This window comes from Notechis scutatus, chromosome 5 (genome assembly GCF_049901735.1).
Source record: "Notechis scutatus isolate UNSWTSFEM ecotype Mainland chromosome 5, rNotScu1.2, whole genome shotgun sequence".
NCBI lineage: Eukaryota > Metazoa > Chordata > Lepidosauria > Squamata > Elapidae > Notechis > Notechis scutatus.
In genome coordinates this window covers 72314732-72332278 of record NC_142013.1, presented here as the reverse complement: position 1 = coordinate 72332278, position 17547 = coordinate 72314732, and the positions used below count along the sequence as shown (strand labels likewise).

Below are 17547 nucleotides of genomic sequence, written 5' to 3'. Positions count from 1 at the left end.
GCTCCTTTTGTGACTCAGATCAGTTAAAACAAAAAAACAAAAAAAACAGCTTGGGTTGTGACAAAATGGGGAGTAGGAGGTTGAAGACAGGAAACAGATCACAATCCTGCAGTAAGTCTCAACCTGCTGCTGCTGTGTTGTAATTGGTGGACATTTTGCTTACGGGAGGATCACGTACAAAAGGGGGAGACCAATGCCTGTATGTCACCCCTCCCCCCTTTTTTTGCAGTTTAATTCGGTAATAAGGAAAGGCCTCTATATAGCATGGCACCTACTGCCATCTGCTGAGTATGGTGTAGAATGACGTTGACAAACCTATTGGTGTTTTAAAACGTCATCTGGGCTTCATTATGCTGAAATTGGAGATAAATACGAAATACTTCGAGTCGAAGTTGGCAGAAAAATCGCGTGAAAGAGGGCCTTGAACTCATCTTTATTTCCTTTGTGAATGCAAGGATTATTATGCCTCTACGGACCTGCAGAAGAAATACTTTGCAATTCAGCCCTAGGAAGCACGCCAGGCAAGTCAGTCTGGATTTCTTAATAAATATTGTCCTTTGGCACACACTTAAAGGAAGCGAAGACTGGTATTTATAAAGGAAAAAAGCAAGCTGTCAATGTACAGAACGCTCATGTTCTCAGAATATTTCCCAGTACCGAGTACAGCATGAACTGTGCAGAAATCTCTCAGAGGGAAAACTCAATCAAGAACTACAGTATTGATTATAATGGATTCTGCAATTGTCTTCCAGTCTGCAGAGGAGAAAAACACATTTTCTGCAAGACTCCCTGGAGGTGAGACCTAGTAAGTGAAAATCATAGGTTACAGGCTTGAAAATGGATTAAAGTTCATGGAGGGATGATAATAAATTAGAGGGATGAAGCCCCAAAGAAGATTGGGTACCAAATAATACTGTAATTACAATAGCACAACAATGAAACTGCATGTGCAAAATTTTAAGGTAATCAGAAGAGAATTCAGTAGAAACTTCTTTAGCCAGCTTGGTCCACTATAAATGAACTATGAGTTAAGTTGTATTATTCAGAGCAGATTCTTGAATTTGTGTTATGAAGGTGATAATCCCATTTGACATTTTATGAGAATTTTTTGTTTCAGTGTTTGAGAATTATTTACTGGTTTTGAATTATGTATTGGTGCACATATTTATTTTAAAAGAGCCTTTATCAAAATTTTAAATTATCTTTTAAAAACACATTGGCACATCTTGATTATTACTACTTTGGATGCTAAAAAAAAAAATTAAGCATATTTATATACAATTCATAGTGACTCCAGGAGCACACAACATTATTACAACCACAATTGAGTCCAACATTTTTGTTACTAAGCAAGGTAATTGTTGAGTTGTGCCTCGTTTTATGATCTTTTTGCCACAGTTGTTAATAAATCACTGCAATTGTTAAGTGAATCTGTTTCTCCCATTGACTTTGCTTGTTGGATGCCATCTGGGAAGGTTACAAGTGGTGATCACATGACTCCAGGACAATACAACAATCATAAATACATGTTAATTAATAAGCACCGGAATTTTGATCATGGGACTATGGGGATGTTGCAACAATTATAAGTATGAAAAACAGTGATAAGTAACATTTTTGAATGCTGTTGTAACTGGATGATCACTAGATAAATGGTTGTAAGTCAAAAACTACCTGTATTTGAATAGGCTGATACCTGATATAGGCAACACCTTTAGGCAATTAGATTTCCCCAACATGTTTACTTTCTATGTGGAAGGTATATTTCAGTGATATGAAATCCTAGATGTTGGCTTCTTAAAGTATAAGGCTTATTTAAAGAGGTTCAGTCAATTTCAAATTGTACCAGTGGTGAAAATATTGCTTTTCTTCTTAAAACTGTTGAAGTTTTTTTTTTTTATTCTTCTTGTGGGCAATTTTTTTTAAAAAGAATTTTTATTTTTTAAGACAAACATACATATACAAAATATAAAAACATAAAACCATCTTCCATTTTATATACATACAGTGTGTCAGTTGGTTACAAATCTTGTGCTGTTCTTTTGTAGTCATTACTCACAGTTTATATCAATGTTCACATTGTCAAACTAACACGTTTATATATTTATCAGTTATTAATCATCCATAACTAAACTATTTATTCCATCATTTTATATGAGATATTCCAAATTTTATCTTAAAAATTATGTTATACTTTCAACCAATGGTTATATATGTCTATATTATGTTTTATATCAATCTATTAAGTTTCTATCACAGAATTATCTAGTCAATTACATTACCATGTCTTTTTGTCCAACCATTGATAAAACAAATCCCATATCATATAAAATTGTTTATCTTCTTGTTCTCTAATTTCAAATGTCAATTTACTCATTTCAGCACAGTCCATATTTTTCTTAATAACTTCCTCCTGCATCGGTATTTTATCGTTTTTCCAATTCTTAGCAAATACAATTCTAGCCGCTGTTAAAACATTTACAATCAAATATTTCAGCTCTTTGTTGTATATTTCCAGTATAATTCCCAATAAAAAGATCTCTGGTTTAAAGTCTATATGTTGTTTTATCATTTTTTCCAACCATGTGTGGATTTTAGTCCAATATCTTTTTGCATCCCAGCATGTCCACCACATATGGTAATATGAACCAGGTATCTGATGACATTTCCAACATTTATCCGATTCTTAAACATTCTTGCAAGTCTGGTCGGGGTAGATGCCACCTGTAAAACATCTTATACAAATTTTCTTTATATGCAGTTGACATTGTCATTTTATAATTTTGAGACCACAATTTTTGCCATTTTTCTAAATCAATCCCATATCCAAATTTTTTCCCCCAAGCAATCATCGAAAACTGTTGAAGTTTGAAGTGCTTTGTCCTTAAATCTCCATACTTCTACTTAAAAACGGAGTTTTACCCTATTTGGTAAATTCTTCCTATTCTGAATAATTTTGCTGAAAGATCTCCACTGCTTGGTTGCCATAGAAATCCAAGCTTGATGAATAATACATTGCCATTGAGGTAATAGTAAAATTATTCTCAGGAAAATATGTGTTATTACTCTCCTATCAATTCAGTGGGATACATTGCAAGTAAACTTATCAAACTGGAGAAATTAATGTATTAAATATCCATTATCTATAATAAAGCAGCCATGACATGTACACAATGACAATAGAAGCAAAACTATGTTCCACCATTGGGTGTCACTCTTCCTTTATATAAAAAAAATTATTGGTCTTGGTGGAAAACAATGGACAAGTCTGAAAATCTCTTTCAAATTAGTATAGAAAAAAAGCAGATTGGTTTTGGAAATACCTGATGTCACAGGTGTATAAAAATCTAGGCAAAAATATTTGTGTTTCTTTGCTTTATCTTTTTCACTGAAACACAGAGTATAACTGAAGGGAATAGTAATAATAAAGAGATAGCATTAAGTAGAGAGTTACTCTATAGGCATTTGTTATCTTGCTGTTGCAAAAAGATTTCCTTAATTGTTAATTTCCTTAATTGTTGTAAAACAATTATAAACACATGCCTGCAATCAGTTACATCCCTCTTCTATTAAGACACATGATTGCCCCATCTACATCAATCTGAATCCATCTGTTTTCCTGGATTGATACATTTCACCCCAGCATCACCCAATGGGAATGAAACGTACCTCTCTGGGAATGTAAGGTACCTCCATTCCACACCTTTGAAGTATGCTGTTAATTAGTTTCCTTTAGTGGTCAATTGTGATCAGTTAGATCAGTGGCAGTCAACCTGGTCCCTACCGCCCACTAGTGGGCGTTCCAGCTTTCATGGTGGGCGGTAGGGTTTTTGTCCCCTACTTTATAAATCACCATTACTGTGGAACCGACGGGTGGTTAAATTTTTTTACTACTAACAGAGATACAAAAGTGGGCAGTAGGTATAAAAAGGTTGACTACCCCTGAATTAGATGGACAATAGGAAAAGATAATGAAAGGTAAACATTGCCGGAGAGAGATTTGTCTTTTGTAGGAAAGATGTAAATCTAAGTTAGAGATTTTTACAATGCAGTTACTCGACTTCTAAGAATCTTAAAGGTATAAGAAGGAGAGGGCATCTTTCTGTAATTTGTAGAATTTTCCTCCCATGTCTCTTATGATGTGCTAGGAACTTCTTACCCAGATCTTTAACTTTGATCACAGAATAAAAGTCTGCTTTCTTTGATTTGCAAGCCTCTGTTATAAGTCTTTGGTTTGGTTCATTTTTGACTTAAGCGTACTGCCTTACAGAACTTTTGCATTTGTTTTTCAAAATTAGGTTGCATTCTCCACATCTCTTAGTGGAAAGAAGCCTCAGTCTAAAGCATGGGTATGAAACTCATGGGGTCACGTTGCTGTCAGATGTTTTGTGACTTTTTCCCTTTGCAGAGCTGAGGTGGGTATGGCCTGTGTGTGACACATCTGGCCCATGGGCTGCCAGTTTGACACCCCTTTTCTAAAGCAATACTGCAGGGAAAATTATTCTTGTAGGAATGAAAGGGGATGTAAATACCTTATAATTCTGCTTTGATAGGCTAGTAGAACATTTTAGAGATAATTAATGTACCTTCAGCAGACACCGCATGTACTACTACTACAAAGGGGCCCAGAGAGACCCACTGAGTTCTAAGCATATTCTAGCTTCATCCATATGACTCTTGCTCTCCTTTCTCTGTCTTTTGCTGGAGAAAGTTTTAATATTCCAAAATTTGAGTTTCAACATCTTTTTGTGTCGTGGTGACCAAAAGTGGATGCAGTATTTCCTGGTGTGGTCCTACCAATGCAGTATAAAGCAGTACTAAAATTTTATCTAATCTTCATATGGTGTCTCTGTTGATGCAGCCTAGGACTGCATTGGCTTTTTTGGCAATTGCAGCACAATTCTGGCTCATACATAAGTGGTTGTCCGCTAGGAAGCTTAGATCCCACTCACAGTTACTGCTCTTGAGCCAAGTGACACCTACTTAAGGGGGGTCCAGATGAGGTCATGTTACTATTGTAATCCTCTTATTCTCCCTTGGTTTCTTCATTTTCTTCAGGAACCAGGAGAAAAACATATCCAATCTACTAAAAGTGGTGGGGGGGACACCAAGATAATAAGTCAAGTCAAGGTCTACCCAAAATCTCATTTCCAATATCTCATACACCCATGCCAGAACTTCAACAAATCTATTCTGGCCCCAGCACTTGGGTGTTCTAAATGGAACAAATCTATTTGGCTCCTGAGATTTTTTTTTAAATCATAATTTGTATGGAAGAAAAGAGGGAAGATAAAAAAAGAAATGCTGAGCACTGTAGCAGTGAAAGAAAAGAAACTATTTTGAAATGAAGACTATCCTTTCACAGTGAACTAATCCAAAACAGGTATTGCAGAAATTAAACTGTCAAAGATATGCCTTTTCATTTGGGGCCTTGAGGGAATTTCATTAACTAGTTTCTAGAAACAGCAAATGTGCCTCATGACAAATCCTCTGTCAGGTTCTTGGCAAGAATTCAAATTGCTTTCAAGGAAATTAATGGGCGGAAAACTTATAATAGTGGATGACGAACCAAAATGGTTGGTTTAAGAGCTCCAGGCCTTTGGTTTGGAAATGCTTATTTGAATATTACAAAAGAAAACTGCTGATAAATTACTCAGTGCAGTCTGTGGTTATTCAAATTCTGTTGGAGCATAGATGATCTTCCTATCAGCATGATTTCCAGACAAAGTAAGGAGCAATAATGAGTAGTGAATAAATTGGCTTATAGTTTCCTAGTGTGACAATGTAGAGATTGCTTCTTTTCTAATTTGAAGGTGATTCAGCTATTTCCATTGTTCTTGTCTTAAACTGAGGGACTTAACAGTTGAAGGATGTGACTATGACCATGCTAGTTAGGGAATATTGGGAGCTGGAGAAGAAATGTTGGAAACCATTATAATTTGTATTAATGTCCAGAGAAATGGCCCTTGACTGGAACAGTAGCAAATTAGTAAATTAGTTGTTAAGATAGGTGACCTTACAAATGGAATAAATGAATGGATAGATAAATAAATAAATGAATCTAAGGAGTAGAGCAGCGGTGGCTAACCTTTTTGGACTCCTGTACTGAAAATAGCACGCACACTTGTGCTTGTGTGCTTGTGCGCCAGCACCCAGAAGGTAATGCACGTGAGGCCCTCCACGCCACTGCGTGTCTCTGCATGCACGTGAGACCCCTCACGCACACCTCTGCGCATGCGCACGCATCTCCCATATGCACCCTCCCACATGCATGCCAGATACCTGACAATTAGCTGGCGGGTGACACGCGCACATGCACAGTGGGGCTCTTCCGGGCGACCTCTCATGTGCCGGCAGAAGTGGCTCTGCGTGCCACTTCTGGCATGTGTGCCATAGGTTCATCATCACGGGAGTAGGCTTGAAATCATAGCTGTACTTAGGAATCAAAACAATAAGATTATTTAATTGTTACTCCAAAAAACCATAAGCTGAACATGAAAGCAATAATCCTTTCTGTTTCTTGCTCTTTTGCAACCGATGCCCAGAGGCCCAATTGGCTGTGATTGTGTATCCATAATAATCTTATGAGAAGCTGGCACTGAACACTTTGTTTGAAGTTCTTTTCATCTAAGCTAGTGACCTATCAGAACACTTCACATTCTTTTTCATCTTCCCTTAAGGTCCGCTAAGAATCAGCTTCAGATGGCAACATAAAAAAAGGTGTTTTCCGGGTAATTCTGGTATTTCATACGGAGTACTGCTATTGTAAATCAGTAGTCAAGATGTTCACCATAATTCTCCAGCCCCATCCTAGGGTTTGTCACTGTAGAAGAATCAACAGCTAAGAAAATTGCAGGTACTTGTGCTGCCTTCTACCCTCCTATTTGATCCTTCTCCCCAGCAACAGCAGGGCGAAATTGATTATATAAAATCTGCAACCTTGAAACAGATGGCGGAGGAGACAAGTGTGTTTTGCAAACTTTGCAGCAGACACCACAACCCCAAAAAAAGCAGCCAAATATAGGAAGCGTGTTTTTTTCCCACGGAAATAGAAGGATCTGGAAGAAAAAGAAGTGTCAAAGCAAAACAAAGCGAAACACACTGTTGGGAAGGTGCCAATACTTTACATGCTGTCCATTAATAAAGACGAAAATAACAATAGAAGAAATCCCAGAGAGATATTTAAAGACAGAGGGTCTATAATTGGTAAAAAAAAAAAAAATCTGTTGTATACTAGTAATAGTAGTAGCATAGTAGCAATATCCCAAAGGTGCTTTTTCAGGAGGCAACTGGACTTCCTTGTTTTTTCTTTTGAAGACATTTCGCTTCTCCATCCGAGAAACGTCTTCAAAAGGAAAAATAAAAATGTCCAGTTGCCTCCTGAAAAAGCACCTTTGGGACAACCACAACCTGGATGACTGAGAATCTCTACCGACACATAGTAGCAACTTACAGCAGAAATTGTATAATATAGCATAGAAGAATAAGTAATAGTATGTGGTATAATAATAGAATACAGTAAAGATAACATTGTATAGTATAAATAATAATAGACATTATAGATAGAATGTAGTATAAGACAATAGACATAGAAAAGCTTGTGCATGTAAGGTTTGTATGTTTCATTTTTGTGTCTTGGATATTTTTTCAAAATAAAACATCTCCCCAACACTTACAGGGAGATAAAAAAAAAATCCAATTGTCTAGGGCAGGGGTCCCCAACCTCCAGGCTGTGGCCTAGAACCGGTCCGCGCAAGCAGGCAAGTGTGTGCGTGCATGCAGCTCCACTTGCACAAGCAGCAGGTGAGCATGTGCGCATGCAAAACACCATTTGAGTGACTGGCATGTGTGCACACATGCCACCTGTGCAAATGGAGCTGCATATGCGTTCACCGGCTGTTCGCATGTAACTATCCCCTGTCCCCCCTCCCTGCTGCCATTGGTCCACAAAGCCAGAAAAGGTTAGGGACTGCTGGTCTAGGGTCCTGTGGTTTTGCTGCATCTTTTCAGTTTGAGTCAAATTGACTAAAAAAATCCCACCTCTGACAATCACAAATGTATTGAGAAGAAAATGTGTAAATTCATTCTAATTAAATAGTTCTGTTTTAAAATGTAATTGCAGCAGTACATTCGTGCAAGTGCTGAACCTTGAACTTTTACTGACATATATTTAAAACACCTGGAGATAGAATAATATTGGTGACAGGGACTCTAGGTAATATTTTCCTCAGGCTTTAAATTAGAAAGAACTATGGATAATGTTAAAAGGCCTGAAAATATCCTTAGAATTGACAGCAATTAAATATGCATCTGCAGGCTATCTTTCAAAGATGAATTGTATTATTCAAGTACCTTGTCTGAGATAATTAATAGCACATTCCTCAGCTTCTTTTACATGTCTTTTGCAGATTGATAAGAAGAAGAGGAAAAGCCCCGAAACAGATATTTAGAAGGATGCAGAAGAAAGAAAAGAGCTACATCATCATTTTTAAAATTATTTATAGAAGTTCTTTAGGACATATTTGCATTAATGACAGAACCAATGTTGCCTGGTGCTTAAGTCAGTGTTTCTCAACCTTGGCAATTTTAAGATGGGTGAACAGCATTTCCCAGAATTCCCCAGCAAAGTCCACTGAATTTAAAAGTTGCCAAGGTTGAGAAATATTGCCTTAAGCTATTGGAATAAGAATGGGTAAATCATGGTTCATGTTTCCTCTCAGCCACAGAAATTTGCTGGATGAGATTGGGCTGGTCACTATCTCTTATCCCAGCCTACCTCACAGGATTCTTGGGAGGAAATGTTGCAGGAGGGAGTCTCACCTATACTGATTCAAAATTTTGGAGGGGAGATATAAATCTAACAAACAGACAAATCATAATCTTATCAATTTCAAAAATGGAAGATAGTGATTGGCATACAGGTTTACCCATTGCCCAGTTAATTTTCATACTGCAAAAGTCCAGCAACGTGACTTGATTCATTGGTGATACCCACATTTTCTTGCCATTTTATTCAGCAAATGACATGAGCTTTGGATAAAGTCCAGTAATACTTCATGTTAGTCATAGTAAGCTTCAAATATATTCTTGCTTTAGAGAAGTGTGATCTCTAATGGCTAATCATTTTAAAGGCTCGCTTCCTTCTACTACAGTATTATTAACAACGGCATTAGATTTCTTATAGTCAATCTGAAAACAGAATTTATTAAAGAAGTTGCAAATAAACTCTTTCAATAGCAGGAGGTCAATTCATTCAGTGCAATGATTTAGTTATCTGATTATCTCATAAATACCATGTGGGTCTTTTTTTTTTTTTAAAGACAAATTTTATTAGTTTTACGAAACAATACACAAACAATCAAGGCATAATAACATAAAAGATCTTTTCTAAGAAAACCAATAAAACATACAAAATAATTCCAAATTATAATATATATATATTTACGTTATCTGTTCAACTTCATATCTTATCCCAACTTCTCCTTTTCATTCTATTATCCAAATTATATTTCTTGCTAATTAGAATTTTATTGCCTTTCAAAAACAATACACAAACATACAAAACATAAAACATAAAAAACATAAAACATCTTTTCTGAAAGCTGCTTGATCCCGGGTTAAAACTCTTCGCACAGACACAAATTCAAAAATCATATTTACTTTATATATCATTCCATATCTTATTACCATTTTCAATTTTCTATATAGCTTCTTCCCTCTTTTATCTTTCTTATTTTTATTTTATTTATCTTATCTCAATTCAATTCATAATACTTATCATTCTTTGTCTGTTCTATTTCCAGCTATCCATTCATCTTTTCTCTTTAAATATACTTCTCCTGTACACTGATTGGAGTGACGCCTTTGACTCTTTCCCCTAACTTAATAATACTTAATATAACACTTAATTTATATTGGGATTCTGTTTAGTACATTCTAAAATTACACAATAAATTTTATGAGAAAAACAAAAAACAAAATAAAAGCATATAAAACCACTATCAATACCATTAAAAAGCTAATCATATATATTGATATTCATTTATATCTTAAACATTTTACTCTAAATACACATATAAAAACACAATCTTATGTACCTTCCAGAATCCCTTTTTCAATTAGATTTACCCATTGTCTCTAAATAAGTTTTGTTTCTTTAAATCTTGCTTCCCACCATTAAGGCTTCTCATCCCCTCCTTTCTCTCTTGCTTATTTTCTCCCTTGCCCTTTTTACCCCTTTGTCTCTCCTCCTCCCTTTTCTTCTTCTGCTTACCCCCTTTCTGTTGTTTTCTAACCTTGTATCCACCTTTCATCTCATTTTTCTCTTTTTTGATTGTTTTTTCAAACCTTAAAATCCCCTTTTTCTTTTCCTCTTTCTCCTCCTCCCCAAAAGGAACCCATTGTTCATCAAAGATGGCTTCTTCTTCTTCTTTGTCCCAGTCATCCTGCTGCGTAATCAATTTTTCATAAGTGCATACCGCCATTTCTAGAAATTGAAAAAGAGTGCCCAAAGTATCTTTTCCATCTTGTTCTTCTTTTTTATATTTTTGATATTCAATTTTTAGTTCATCCACAAGCAATGCCATCGTGAGGAGAAAAACTTTTTCCAAAACAACCACCCAAGTATTTTTAATCAACAATTATTCCAAAAAGTTCCAAAGTCACCAAAGAATCCAAATAAACTATTTCTTTTAATACTTTTTTCTTTCTTTCTTGTATTTCTCTTTCTGGGGTTACTGTTTAATCAAAAAGTTCCAATTAAGAGATATCTTTCTTTAAAGTTCTAGGCAATCTCCTCCTTTTTCAAATTCTGCTCCAATTTTTTTTCTCCTCTCCCTTCCCACTTACAACAATTTTCCTTTAATTGTTCAGAAATCCACACCTCCAATACAGGTTTTCCGATTTCTTAAGTTGTTAAATCCAATGTCCAGGAATCCTTTATCCCTTGGCTTTATATGGGGTGGGAGAGTGAAGAAAAAAACAAAACTTTCCCTTGACAGCTTTCTCCCCCGCTTTCCAATCTTCTTAGGGATACAATGTATCTTTCAGGCAATTCAAGCAATTCAGTTTCCAGGGTATTTAAAAGTTGTTATTCTCCCGGCTCAGCCAGCACTTTCACGTCTCCTGTTTCTTCTTTCTCCTTCTTCCTCCAGCACAATCTTATCCAGCTGCCGGCTTCTTTGTGGCGGCCATTGCTGACCACCGCTCCACCGCCTTGAGAAAAGGAGGTTATGCCGGGTGGGGAGGGGGTCTGTGATACCCCCAAACCCCTCTCCGGATCCTCCCTATCTTCGGCTGCCTCTACGGGGCAGCCTTATCCTCCAGACCCGTCAGGATCGGAGGCACCAAGACGGCTAGCGCAACAGGGATCGCGCAGGATCGCGAATCCCCGCCGCCGCCGAAGCCTGGCAAACCGGAAGTTATAAATACCATGTGGGTCTTGAAGTAACGTTCTTAAGTAAGTTCTAAACCTGCATGGGACTCTGACAAAGAAATGGAAGTAAACTTAGAAGTGAACTAAATTAAATTAATCTGACTTTATTGGAGGCTGTGAATGTTAACCCCCCCCCCCCAATCTTTCCTACTGAAATTTGACGTCACCTTTCTGAAGGTTAGATTCAACGTTTTTGGAATTTGAAGCAGTTCTGGAATTTCATGTTATGCATTCTGATCACAGGGCCTTCAGTGGTTAATATTTTGAGTTTATTAAGACAATATTTTTATTTATTTTTTAAACAACATCTTGCCTAGCTTTTAAAAATGACCTCTGGTATGGGAAATGGGTCATGGTAAAGGATTTAAAAAGCAGCTGGGCAGATAAAGGATATGTACTTTATAACATTTGGAAGAGTTTCACTAAAGACATTCATATCTGTTTAGCAATACCCCAATAGGTATTGCTTATCCATTTTTTTTCCTTTTTCCATTAAAGAAAGATTTTTACAGACAAATTAAACGGGGTGAAAATACCCTCAAAAATTGGACTATAGCATTGTATGGATATTCTACGAAGGGGAAGAAAATGGACACAGCCCAAAAATTACACTTTAAGCATCTATTGTGGATGTACCACAGATGTGAACTGCATTTATTGTTATCATTGTTCTGTTTAGAAGGAAGTTTTTACTTTGCTAAATTGCTTTAGATTTCTCTGTGGCCTCAAGCTGAACTCTGCTCTCATTCTGACTGCCAAGGCAATGGTAGAATGTGGCCCTGAAATCTTGGAGAGTAGCTCGTTAAATGTGTGGGATATCCCTTGTGTATTGATGGATGGAGTGTGAGAACTTGGCTTCATATAAATTGCAAGAAGAGAATTATTACTCTTTTAGCAATAAAAATTATTCTCTGACATAGCGTGATAACCCTCAATGTTATCTCTTCCTGCAGTTTCCACTTTAATTTACTAATTTACTAGGACATTTTATCCCCTTTCCCTGCCAAGAGTTTCTGCAAAGGACAATTACAAATGTGTTATATTTTTATTGAAGATGCTTTACATGTCTACAAAAGTAATCTGTTCAGAAGGAGATAGAGGTTGTGGGTAGTATTTTGGAAAGAGATGCATATAAGCTCTAGTTATGACATCGGAAGCAGTTTGTTCTGCATTGCTAGTGAGTTAGTGAATTATATAGTTCTCATATTGATTTTTGGCACATGGAACATGTAGGAATCAAATTCCATATTCACCAGAATTTATACTACAATGGAAAATAATATTGTTACACAGAATTATTTTCTTTTTAGGCATGCCATTGAAAGCTTTACTTTTGATTTATCTTATGTTATCCATGACTTTCTAATAGGAAAGCCAGAAAAATATAATAAAAGTCCTTAGAGCAAGTGTTTGCAAACAGATCAAATATTTTCCTGTATCTTAAATAAATTGAGACAAACATTATATTCTCAAAAGGAGATACTGCCTATTTTTTAAAAAACCTTTCCTATTGGATATTGATTATTTTGTCCTATTTAAATGAAGAGAGTCAAGGTGCTTTATCTGCAATTATAAAAGAGAAAGAGACACTAAATCAGGAAAAGTTTTAGGTAACGTCCTTCATTGATTCTGTGACCATGTTTTTATTGATGGTGGAATGAATGTTTTAGAATAGAATAGAATACTTTATTGCCAAGTGTGATTGGACACACAAGGAATTTGTCTTGGTGTAAATACTCTCACTATACATAAAGAAAAGGTACATTCATTAAGAATCAAGAATCATAACGTACAACACTTAATGATAGTCATAGGATACAATCAACAATGAAATCATACCAGGAAACAGTCAATATAAATCGTAAGGATACAAGCAACAAAGTTACAGTCCTACAATCACAAGTGGGAGAGGATAGGTGATAAGGAGTGATGAGAAGATTAACAGTAATAGTAGTGTACACTTTGTAAATAGTTGAACAGTGTTGGAATTATTTGTTTAGCAGAGTGATGGCTTTTGGGAAAAAACTGTTCTTGTGTCTAGTTGTTCTGGTGTGCAGTGCTCTATAGCGTCGTTTTGAGGGAAGGAGTTGAAACAGTTTATGTCCGGGATGTGAGGGGTCTGTAAATATTTTCACAGCCCTCTTTTTGACTTGTGCAGTATACAGGTCCTCAACTGAAGGCAGGTTGGTAGTAATCGTTTTTTTCTACAGTCCTAATTATCTTCTGAAGTCTTTTTGGACAAATCACATTGGACACAAAGCAACTTTTATATCCAACTTTTATTATTTTTACAAATAACTCAAGGTATCAAACATATCCAACACATCTTCCTCCTCCTATTTGCTTCACAACTTGTTAATCCAGAACAGTAGTAAGAATATTTAATGTAGCAAGAAGCTGCTGAGAAAAGAGCCTTAAAAAGAATTAGTTAAAACATAATTACAGAAATATTATGGGAAAAATTGACAACAGCAACAGATCCATTTAATGAAAATCTGGAAAATCAAAGGCAGTGGTCCCCAACCTTTTTTGTGCCAGGGACCAGTTTCACGCAGAAACACTTTTTCAAGGACCGGGGTGGGGTGGGGTGGGAGTTCGAGTTTGGTGGTTTGCTTGCAGACATTTCATTATCTGACTAGGTAACAACTCCGAAGTTGTTACCTAGTCGGGTAATAAAACGTCTGCCAGCAAACCACCAAGTTCAGGGAGCGCCAATGCCTCCTCATTGCAACCCTGAGCGACAGATAGTCCCTGCAGGACGGCTGAGAAGCCCCGCCTCTCAGCCCTGCCTTCATCAGCCCCATCCCTCAGGTGTCTCCCTCCCTCCCTCAGGTGTCTGCCTCGTTCCTCTTTCAGTCGCTCTCTCGCTCCTCCACCAGCCCAGGAAGAAACTGCTTCAAAGAAGCCTGCAGGGTGGCTTTTCCTGTCGGCGCAGCTCCCCCGAAGCGCCCGTTCACCCCCACCCCGCCACCCACGGTTCAATCCAGTGCTCCGTTCTACCTGCCTGCCTTCGTTTCTGGTGGTTTCGGAGCGCAGCTCCTCCGAAGCGCCCGTTCACCCCCACCCCGCCCCGCCCCGCCGCCCGCGGTTCAATCCAGTGCTCCGTTCTGCCTGCCTGCCTGCCTTCGTTTGTTTTGGAGCAGCTTCGGCTGAGTAAAAGAGGCGAATAGTTATTATTCTCAGCCGAAGCTGCTCCGAAACAAACGAAGGCAGGCAGGCAGGCAGAACGGAGCACTGGATTGAACCTGGATTGATTGACGGCGGGATGGGGGTGAACGGGCACTTCGGGGGAGCTGCGCCGACAGGAAAAGCCACCCTGCCGGCTTTGAAGCAGTTTCTTCCTGGGCTGGTGGAGGAGCGAGAGAGTGACTGAGAGAGGAATGAGGTGGGAGGAAACCGAAGCCACTGAGCCAGAGGCTCACAGGCTTTGGTTGCTTCCTCCCTCCCCTTCTTTCATTTGTGTCCTTGATCCCTGATCCCAGCAGCATTCACCGAAGGCGAAGAAAGCCGCCATTTTTATTTTATTTTTATTTTCTTTGCGGCCCGGTGCAAAGTGATCCACGGACCGGTACCGGTCCGCGGCCCGGTGGTTGGGGACCCCTGATCAAAGGGATACATATAAAAGATGGAATGGTCAAGAAGGAGGACTGTGTAGGTAGGAAGCTAAAACATGCAGTGAAATTAGAAAAGATTGCTAACAATGGAAAATATCAGTATATACCAGCTAACTAAATGAAGGATAAAGAATAGAACTATTGAAGACACTACAGGTAGTCCTTGACTTACAACAGTTCATTCAATGTGCATTCGAAGTTACAACGGCAGTGAAAAAAGTGACCATTTTTCACACTTACTGTGATGACCCAGGGCGAGACACAAAAATAACCAATTCACAAAAGTAGAAGAAAGTCCCTTTAATGCCTCCAACTTGGCCCCAATGTCCAATTATCCTCAGCTGGATATCAAACTCTTAAAGAAAACAGTTTATAGAGGAAGTAAATGCAGTCCGCACTCAAACTCTCAAAACAAAGCTGAACTCTTGTTTCTCTAACCAATCTGTGGGACTTTTGCAAATGCAGAAGGAGAAGTGGTGGTCTTTCAATGGGGAGAACCTTCCTATGTCAAAATAAACCAACTTGCCACACAGAATAGCACTATTTTGCATACCTTTATAAACTATTTTTTACATCCCATCTTCCATGTGGGAGTTGTGGCCTACACAGTGTTATGCTTGTTATTTTCCCTCACAGCAACTGTCTTGTGAGGTAGCTTGATCTTATTTGAGGTAGGACTAGAACCAGATACCTACATCCATGATATTCAGATCTTTTGGCCATAAATAAGAATTGTTGCTGATTATTACTATTATTATTTGCAAGAAGTATATGTTAAGCATGTTATAGCATCTACTTTATTCAGGGGAATATGGAATGTTGCCAGTGTGCTTCTTTGCTTTTTGTTTCATTAACATAAAGAAACAAGTGGAAATGAAGTTTAAGAAGTTTCAATCTACAGTGCGTATTATTTTATAAGCAAAAAGTGAAGCTGAAACGTGAACAATGAAAGTGCTAGGCACAAGTAGAAATATATATCAATCTATTCAGGCAGAAGAGGGACTATTCAGCTTTGGAAAAATCAAGCTTCCTTTTTTTATTCCTTTTTTATTTATGAGCTGCCCAACTCCAATATATTCTGCAGTGTCAAATGCTGCTACTCATGGTGAGGGTTGGGGGAGATCACTTTCTCATGCCTTGTACCATTATTCCAATATTTTCTCTTAAAATTACATGTTCATTTTTATACTGCTTCCTCTATCACAAAGCAGTATGATAATCAGATTTGCTAATGATAAAGCAATAGATTAAAATCATGTAAAGCTATTATAAGTGGAATGCAGAATGAAAGAAGAAAATCTGACTATCATTCACACAGGAAAGAACTGGATAAAAGATGGCTTGTGTGCCTTCCTGTCTTCCAGAAAGTTTAACCTGAATGGTGGAAGCCTATCGTAATAATTTTTATTGGACCTCTTGAAAGAATCTTATGATGAAGATTTCAAAACAGAGGGATTTTATGATAAATTGACTGATTTAGATAAGATCTTGACAGGTACTGATGAAAAGGTGATTAAAAAATTATATGGTTATTTACTGGAAATTAAATTAGAGGAAGAACAAGTCAAAGAAACTATGATTGCTTGGGGGAAGAATTTTGGATATGGGATTGATTTAGAGAAATGGCAAAAATTGTGGTCTCAAAATTATAAAATGACTATGTCAACAGCTTATAAAGAAAATTTGTGTAAGATGTTTTACAGGTGGCACTTTCCCCCGACAAGAATAGCAAGAATGTTCAAGAATAAATCTGAAAAATGCTGGAAATGTCATCAGATACCTGGCTCATATTACCATATGTGGTGGACTTGCAAGGATGCTAGAAAATACTGGACTAAAATTCGCATGTGGTTGGAAAAAATGACAAAGAAACACATAGATTTGAAACCAGAGATCTTTTTATTGGGAATCTTACCTGATACATATAACAAAGATTTGAAATACCTGATTGTAAATGTATTAACAGCGGCTAGGATTGTATTTGCTAAAAACTGGAAAAATGAGAAAATACCATTGCAGGAAGAAATTATTAAGAAAATATTGGAATGTGCTGAAATGAGTAGATTGACATTTGAAATTAGAGAACAAGAGGATAAACAATTTTATAAAATTTGGGACCTTTTCTATCAATGGTTGGATGATAAAACACAATAATAGAATATTTAGAATTTTAGATAATAATGAATACATAGATTTTTTTTTATTTTTTATTTAATATCACACTTATAAAATGTCTTCAGGATAGATTTGGTATGATTATATGATTTGTTATAAAATAAATTAAGTAAATTATAGTTATCTCGTAAAGTATGAATGAATAAAATCATAGTCAAATGATTGTTTGATAGTGATACTAGGGTATATAATTTTTGATTGATAATATGAGTTATTATGTAATGTAACTGTAATTGAGACTACGAAATGAATGCACAAAAACTGGTAAACCAACCGACACACTGTTTGTATATTTATGAAGGAAAGCTGGATGTTTTTATGTTT

General features: G+C 37.0%; 1 long non-coding RNA gene across 1 annotated transcript; it reads left to right on the top strand.

The window, feature by feature from the left end:
• Positions 1-4298: 4298 nt before the first annotated feature.
• On the top strand, positions 4299-9240 carry LOC148130531 (uncharacterized). Its single transcript, XR_015749861.1, has 3 exons — positions 4299-4415; positions 6681-6731; positions 8409-9240. It is a non-coding gene; the product is annotated as an uncharacterized LOC148130531 (long non-coding RNA).
• Positions 9241-17547: the final 8307 nt, after the last annotated feature.